The following is a 7,201-nucleotide window of genomic DNA, read 5'->3' as shown; positions in this document are numbered from 1 at the left end:
GTGGCTGGCGCCTTAGCCGGTTGAGCTATAGGTGCTGAGCCGGGAAAAATTATCCTTAAGACATTGAGCCTTGATTGTTTACAGTATTTTTTGCTTATTTGTCTTTGCCAGGTATTGTTCTAGGTGCTGGAGTACATTAGTGAGAGACACCCTTAAAAAGCCTTGCCTACAGCTGGGTGCCCATAGCTCACTGGTTAGGGTGCCAGCCACATATACCGTCCTGGGCTGGTGGGTTTGAACCCGACCCAGGCCTGTTAAACAACAATGACAACTACAACAAAAAAATTAGCCGAGTGTTGTGGCGGCGCCTATAGTCCCAGCTACTTGGGAGGCTGAGGCAAGAGAATAGCTTAAGCCCAAGAGTTGGAGGTTGCTGTGAGCTGTGACACCATGACACTGAACTGAGGGTGACAAAGTGAGACTCTGTCTCAAAAATCCCTGCCCACATGAAGCTTACATTCTAGATTGGAAACAGTAAACAAGATAAATGAGTTAAAATGTCTGTGTGTGGTCATAAATGCTAGGAAGAAAGAGTATAGTCAGAAGGGGCTTGTAAAATGGGAGGTAGAGAGGTTTAAAATGTCAGACAGGGAGGTAGCCAGGACAAGCCTCTTCAAAGAGGTACTTGTGTAAAAGATGTAAAGGGAATGAGGGATCTGCCCATGTGGATATTTTAGGGAAAATCATTTGAAGTAACTGTGAAGCCATGAATGAAGTAGGCCCACGGCTGGCCAATGTGTGTGGTAGGAGCCTCCAAGATGCCCCCAGTGTGTTCACCTGTTATGGGCACCTTTGTGTAACCTCCTGTCACATCAAATTAACTGCTGGTTCGGTGTGATCAAAGAACACTGTGGAAGTGATGATGTGTGACTTGTGAGGCTGTCATAAAAGGCACTGCAGCTTTTCCCTTGATTGCTTGGATTGCCCATTCTGGAGAAGCTCCTGGGCCCTCACTGAGAGAGCCACCCAGATGTGGGTCCTTCAGCTCCAGTCCAGCCTTCACAGACTGCAGCCCCAGTGTGAATCCTTTTTTTCTTTTGCAGTTTTTTTTTTTTTTTTGGCTGGTGCCAGGTTTGAACCTGCCACCTCCAGTATATGGGGCCAGCGCCCAACTCCTTTGAGCCACAGGTGCCGCCCCTTTTTTTTTTGAGACAAAGCCTTGAGCTGTCATCCTGAGTAAAGTGCTGTAGCATCACAGCTCACAGCAACCTCCGACTTCTGAGCTTAAGGGATTCTCTTGCTTTACCCTCCTAAGTAGCTAGGACTACAGGCACCTGCCACAAAGCCCAGCTATTTTGGCTGTAGTTGTCGTTGTTTGGCGGCCCCAGGCTGGATTTAAACCAGCCAGCTCTAGTGTATGTGGCTGGCGCCTTAGACTTGAGCTACAGGTGCTGGGCCGCCCAGTAAATCTTGACTGCATCTTTTAAGACAGGTGTCCTTAAACTACGGCCTTCCGGGTGTTTTTGCTACCGCTGCCTGTCCTGCTTAGCGGCCGACTCGTCCTGGGGCCTGCAGTCCAGCCCTCCAACAGTGTGAGGGACAGTGAACTGGCTCCCTGTTTAAAAAGTTTGAGGACCCCTGTTTTGAGAGATCCTGAGTGAGAACTCCTTACTGACCCATTTCTTAAGTCTTAACCACAGAGATCATAAGGGTAAATGGTGGTTGCTTTAAACTGCCAAATTTTAGGGTGCTTGTTAGGTAGCACTAAATGACTAAAATCTCGGGAAACATTCAACTGGCAGGAGAAGCAGAAAGGGCGTGAATAGGGAGTAAGTAACAGGAGGTGATTTCAGAGATGCTGTGAGAGCCCAGATCGTGTGGACTTTGTAGGTTATGGAAACGACTGTCTTCTGTGTTAGGTGGGAGGTCATTCGGTACTTCTGAGCAGAGGAGGGCTGGATCTGACTTGGATTTAATAGGATCTCTCTGGCTGCTGTGTTGAGGCACAGAATGCATAGGGGCAAAAGCAGAGAAACCGGGGGAAGCTCTTGCAATAATCAGATATGAGGCAATGACAGACCAGTGCAGTAGCAGTGAGTGCAGTGAGAAGCAGTAGAATTCTGGATCCGTGTTTTTATATTATTTTATTTTTTTTGGTGAGACAAAGTCTTTTTTTTTTTTTTTTGAGACAGAGCCTTAAGCTGGCCCCCTTGGTAGAGTGCTGTGGCATCACAGCTCACAGCAACCTCCAGCTCCTGGGCTCAAGCGAGTCTCCTGCCTCAGCCTCCCAAGTAGCTGGGACCATAGGCGCCCGCCACAATGCCGGGCTAATTTTTGGTTGCAGCCGTCATTGTTGTTTGGCAGGCCTGGGCTGGATTCAAACCCACCACCTTAGGTGTATGTGGCTGGAGCCTTAGCCACTTGAGCCACAGGCGCTGAGCTGGAGACAAAGTCTTAGTATGTCGCCCTCTATAGAGTGATATGACATCACCGCTCACAGCGACCTCCAACTCTTGGGCTTAAGCAATTTTCTTGCCTCAGCCTCCCAAGTAGCTGGGACTACAAGTGCCCACCACATGCCTGAACAACTATAGAATGGTTGCTGTTGAGTTCTTCGGCAACTTTGTTGCATTTGTCATTGTTATTTAGCAGGCCCAGCCAGTTTGAACCCACCAGCCTCCGGTCATGTGGCTGGCGCAGTAACCAAGCACTGAAGAATTCTGAATATGTTTTAAGGGTAGAACTGATAAGATTTACTCACCACAGTGTAGGGTGTGAGAGAGAAGAGTTGAGGATGATATGATGGTTTTTGGCCATAGTAACTGGAAGAATTGAGTTAGTGTTAAACTGATAGTTAAGAGTATAGGGAGGACCTAGGCTGATGGGGGGGTGGTAATATTAGGAGTTTGATCTGGATCTGTTCAAGTTAGAAATGCCTATACCATATTCAAGTAGATAGGTGAAGTTAGATGTTAGATAGGCAGGTCTTATCTAAAGGTCCTCCAGTGATCCACGCTGGAGATAAAAGTTTGGGAGTCAAGCCATCATTGCTATTTAAAGTCACAAGACTGGATGAGATAGTGTAGGAACTAAGAATAGATAGACAAAGAGGCCCAGGATCAGAGACCTGAGAGCAGTCTGAGTTCATTCAGCTCTTAGGAGGGGAAAGAGGCTCAGAAGGAGCAGTGAGAGTGGCAGGAGACTCAGCTGAGCCTGGTGTCACAGGAGTGTTTGGGGAGCAGCACACTTCCTGAGGCCAGATGGTGTTGATGTAGAGCAGGTGCTGTGAGAATTAAAGTGACCATTAGTTTAGCCTCATGGAAGTCTCTGGTGATGTTGAGAATAGCATTTTATGGAAAACACTGAACAGCAATAATCAATATAGTACTTATGGTAATGGTAGACTAGATAATTGAATCAGTATTCCTGCTAAAAACAAGTTAAAAAGCTGGACAGAATATAAAAATTATCCTTTTAAAAGTATCAAAGTGCTATGTGACAGTGAAGAATTAATTATCTGGTCAAGATCAGGAAAAGGAGTAGAACTCGAAAGGAAAAGCTGGAGATACTAAGGCTGGTACAAAAGTCTATGTGGTTTGGGGCCATGAATTTTATTTTATTTTTATGTTTATTTTTCTTGAGACAGAGTCTCACTTTGTCACCCTCAATAGAGTGCTGTGGCATCACAGCTCACAGCAACCTCCAACTCTTGGGCTTAGGTGATTTTCTTGCCTCAGCCTCCCATGTACCTGAGACTACAGGCACCCGCCACAATGCCCGGCTATTTTTTGTTGCAGTTGTCACTGCTGTTTTAGCTGGCTGAGAACTGGGTTCCAACTCACCACCCTTGGTATATGGGGCCAGCACCCTACCCACTGAGCCACAGGCACCATCCTGGGCCTTGAATTTTAAATCATGACAACCAGGCTCAAACACATCGTTAGTGATCAAAATAGGAACCGTTATAGTCAACACATGTTTGTGAATGAGAAATAAGTTTGTTTATTTCTGTAGCCTAGAAATCTGTGCTTCTGGATTTGATGAACTCTTGGAAAGCATTTTTTTTTCATCCTGCTGGTTGTGGACATGTTTTCCCTACAGAAAATTGTCAAGATGCTTAAAGGAGTGGCAGTCGGCTGGTGAGAGTTCAGGTGAATGTGGCAGATGAGGCAAAATTTTATAGGACAATTTCTTTTCTTTTCTTTTTTTTTTTTTTTTGAGACAGCCCCAAGCTTTCCCCCTGGGTAGAGTGCCCTGGCATCACAGCTCACAGCAACCTCCAACTCCTGGGCTCAAGCGAGTCTCCTGCCTCAGCCTCCCATGTAGTTGGGACCACAGGCGCCCGCCACACGCCTGGCTGTTTTTTGGTTGCACCTGTCATTGTTGTTTGGCAGGCCTGGGCTGGATTCGAACCCGCCACCTTAGGTGTATGTGGCTGTTGCCTTAGCCACTTGAGCCACAGGCGCCAAGCCTATAGGACAATTTTTTTCAACTTTTGAAGCATTGGTTGTGCAACGTGGTCTAACATCATTGTGGAGAAGAATCGGACCCTTTCTGGTGCCGGCTGCAGTGTTGAAGTTTTTGGTGCATCTCATCAATTTGCCGAGCAGACTTCTCTGATGTGATGGTTTTGCCAGGATTCAGAAAGCTGCACTGGATCAGACGGGCAGCAGGCCACCAAACAGTGACCATGACCTTTTTTGGTTTGGGAAGTGCTTGGAGGTCCCCGTCAGTGCAGCCACTGAGCTAGTCATCACCAGTTGTTATATAAAATCCACTTTTCATCGCACTGCATGGTCAAGTCAAGAAATAGTTTATTGTTGCGTAAAATAAGAAAGGCAGCATTTGAAAATGATGATCGCTCTGATTTTCAGTCAGGTCATGAGACACCCGCTTACTGAGCTTTTTACATTTTCCAATTTGCTTCAAATGCCCAAACAACTGTAGAATGGTTGATGTTGAGTTCTTCAGCAGCTTCTTGTGTAGCTGTCAGAGGATCAGCTTCGGTGCTTGCTCTCAGGTGATCATTCTCAGGTTCTGATGGCTCATCACTGTACTCTTCATCTTCAAGGCACTTCTCCTTTGCAAAACCTCTTGAACCCCTCACTGCCCTTCCTGGAACAAATGTGTTGATGTGAGTTGTCTCTGCTGCTTTATGACCCATTTTGAACTCCAATAAGATAATTGCTTGAATTTACTTTTTGTTTAACATCATTTCCATAGTCAAAAATAAATGGCAAGTAGACAGAAAAAACATATAACAAGCAATGTGCATAAAAATGGTGTATGAAATAGCCATTTATTTATTAGGTTTTTTTTTTTATTTTTTGAGGCAGTCTTAAGCTGTCGCCCTGGGTAGAGTACCTTGGCATCACAGCTCACAGCAACCTCCAACTCTTGGGCTCAAGCGATTCTCTTGCCTCAGTTTTTCTATTTTTACTAGAGATGGGGTTTCGATTTTTGCTGAGGCTGGTCTCAAACCTGTGAGCTCAGGGCATCCACCCATCTTACCCTCCCAGAGTGCTAAGATAACAGGCGTGAGCCACTACATCCAGCCAATAACCATTTATTTGAGAATATATTCCAATATCGAATGGCAGATTTCAACAATGCAGAAATGCAATTACTTTTGCAACAGAACTTATACACTACAGATAAGTCCAGATTCCAGCAGCAAGGGCGTCCAGCCTATGGCCTGTGGTCGGCATGCTGATTTGTCAGGACGTTTTTTCCTGTAGTGTTGGATATCATGAAAAGTATGCATGGACCTTTTTTTTTTCCTCATCAATTTTCATCAGTGTTTGTGTATTTAATGTGTGGCAGTGGAAAAAAAGGTTGGATACCCCTATTCTAGAGCAGAGGTCCTCAAACTTTTTAAATAGGGGGCCAGTTCACTGTCCCTCAGACTGTTGGAGGGCCGGACTGTGGGCCCCAGGACAAGTTGGCTGCTAAGGAGGACAGGCAGCGGGTGGCAAAAATAACCGGCAGGCTGTATAATTGTCCTAGGTGGGCCATGAGTGGCTTGCGAGCTGTAGTTTGAGGACGCTTGTTCTGGAAGACTCAGCTGAGAGTGAACCTTTAAAATGGACTAAGAAGGGTCACAGTTTAGTGCTAAGAATGGGCTGGTACTCTGGGAAGGGTTTACCTGGAGAGTGAATTAGGGAGTGTACACTCTCATTTGTGTACGCTGGATATCTCTGACCTTGGTCCTAAACTGCTAGTGTTCTTTGGCTACCTGGCAGAAGATAGTAAAAATTCTCCATTGAAGAAATATTGTCTTCACCTTATTATTATTATTATTTTAGAGACAGTGTCTCTCTCTGTTGCCCAGGCTTAGAGTGCAGTTGTCTGATTGTAGTTCACTATGACCGTGCACTACTGGACTCACATAGTCCTGCCTCAGCCTCCCGAGTAGCCAGGACCATAGGCATATGGCACCATATCCGGCTAATTTTTTACTTCTTGTAGAGACAGAGTCTTGCTGTGTTACCCAGGCTGGTGTGAAACTCTTGGCCTCAAGTGACCCTCCTGCGTTGGCCTCCCAAAGTGCTCAGATTACAACCAGAAACTGTCATACCCAACCACTTTCAATAAGTAATTAAAGAAAAGATATCTTAAAAGGAGAAAGGAATCACCTGAGGCTAGGAGTTTGAAACCAGCCCCAGCAACATGGCAAGACCCTGTCTCTGCAGAAAATAGAAAAATTAGCTGAGCATGGTGGCATTCACCTGTAGTCCCAGCTACTCAGAAGGCTGAGACAGGAGGATCCCTGGAACCCAGGAGTTTGAGGTCACAATAAGCTATGATCTCACCACCATACTCTATCCCAGGCAGTAGAGTGAGACCCTATTTCAAAATATAAGAGAAATAAAATGTGTATGAGGTTGAGAAAATTTAGGAAAAACTGGAAGAAAATTGGTTCTTGGAATCTCCAGATACTGGAATTGTTATGTGCTTAATATAAGGAAATTCTGTCAATAAACTGGACTATAGTAATATTACAGATTTATGGAAGAACTAAAAGACATTAGGGAATTAAAAAATGCAGTAGTGAGGCCGAGTGTGGTGGCTCATGCCTATAATCCCAGCACTTGGGAGACCAAGGTGAGTGGATTGCCTGAGCTCACAGGTTTGAAACCAGCCTGAGCCAGAGCAAGATCCTGTCTGTAAAAAATAGCCAAGTGTTGTGGCAGGTGCCTGTAGTCCCAGCTACTCAGGAGGCTGAGGCAAGAGAATCACTTGAGCCCAAGAGTTTGAGGTT

The 7,201-nt window shown here is 45.5% G+C and overlaps 1 protein-coding gene across 4 annotated transcripts in view; it reads left to right on the top strand.

The window, feature by feature from the left end:
* The window catches only part of NIPA2 (non imprinted in Prader-Willi/Angelman syndrome 2), a 31,916-nt gene that overhangs the window by 12,851 nt on the left and 11,864 nt on the right, over positions 1-7,201 (top strand). The gene's annotated exons all lie outside the window — the stretch shown is intronic.

This window comes from Otolemur garnettii, unplaced genomic scaffold (genome assembly GCF_000181295.1).
Source record: "Otolemur garnettii isolate 467f Iridium unplaced genomic scaffold, OtoGar3 scaffold00170, whole genome shotgun sequence".
Lineage (NCBI taxonomy): Eukaryota > Metazoa > Chordata > Mammalia > Primates > Galagidae > Otolemur > Otolemur garnettii.
This window is presented reverse-complemented; position numbering and strand designations above follow the sequence as displayed.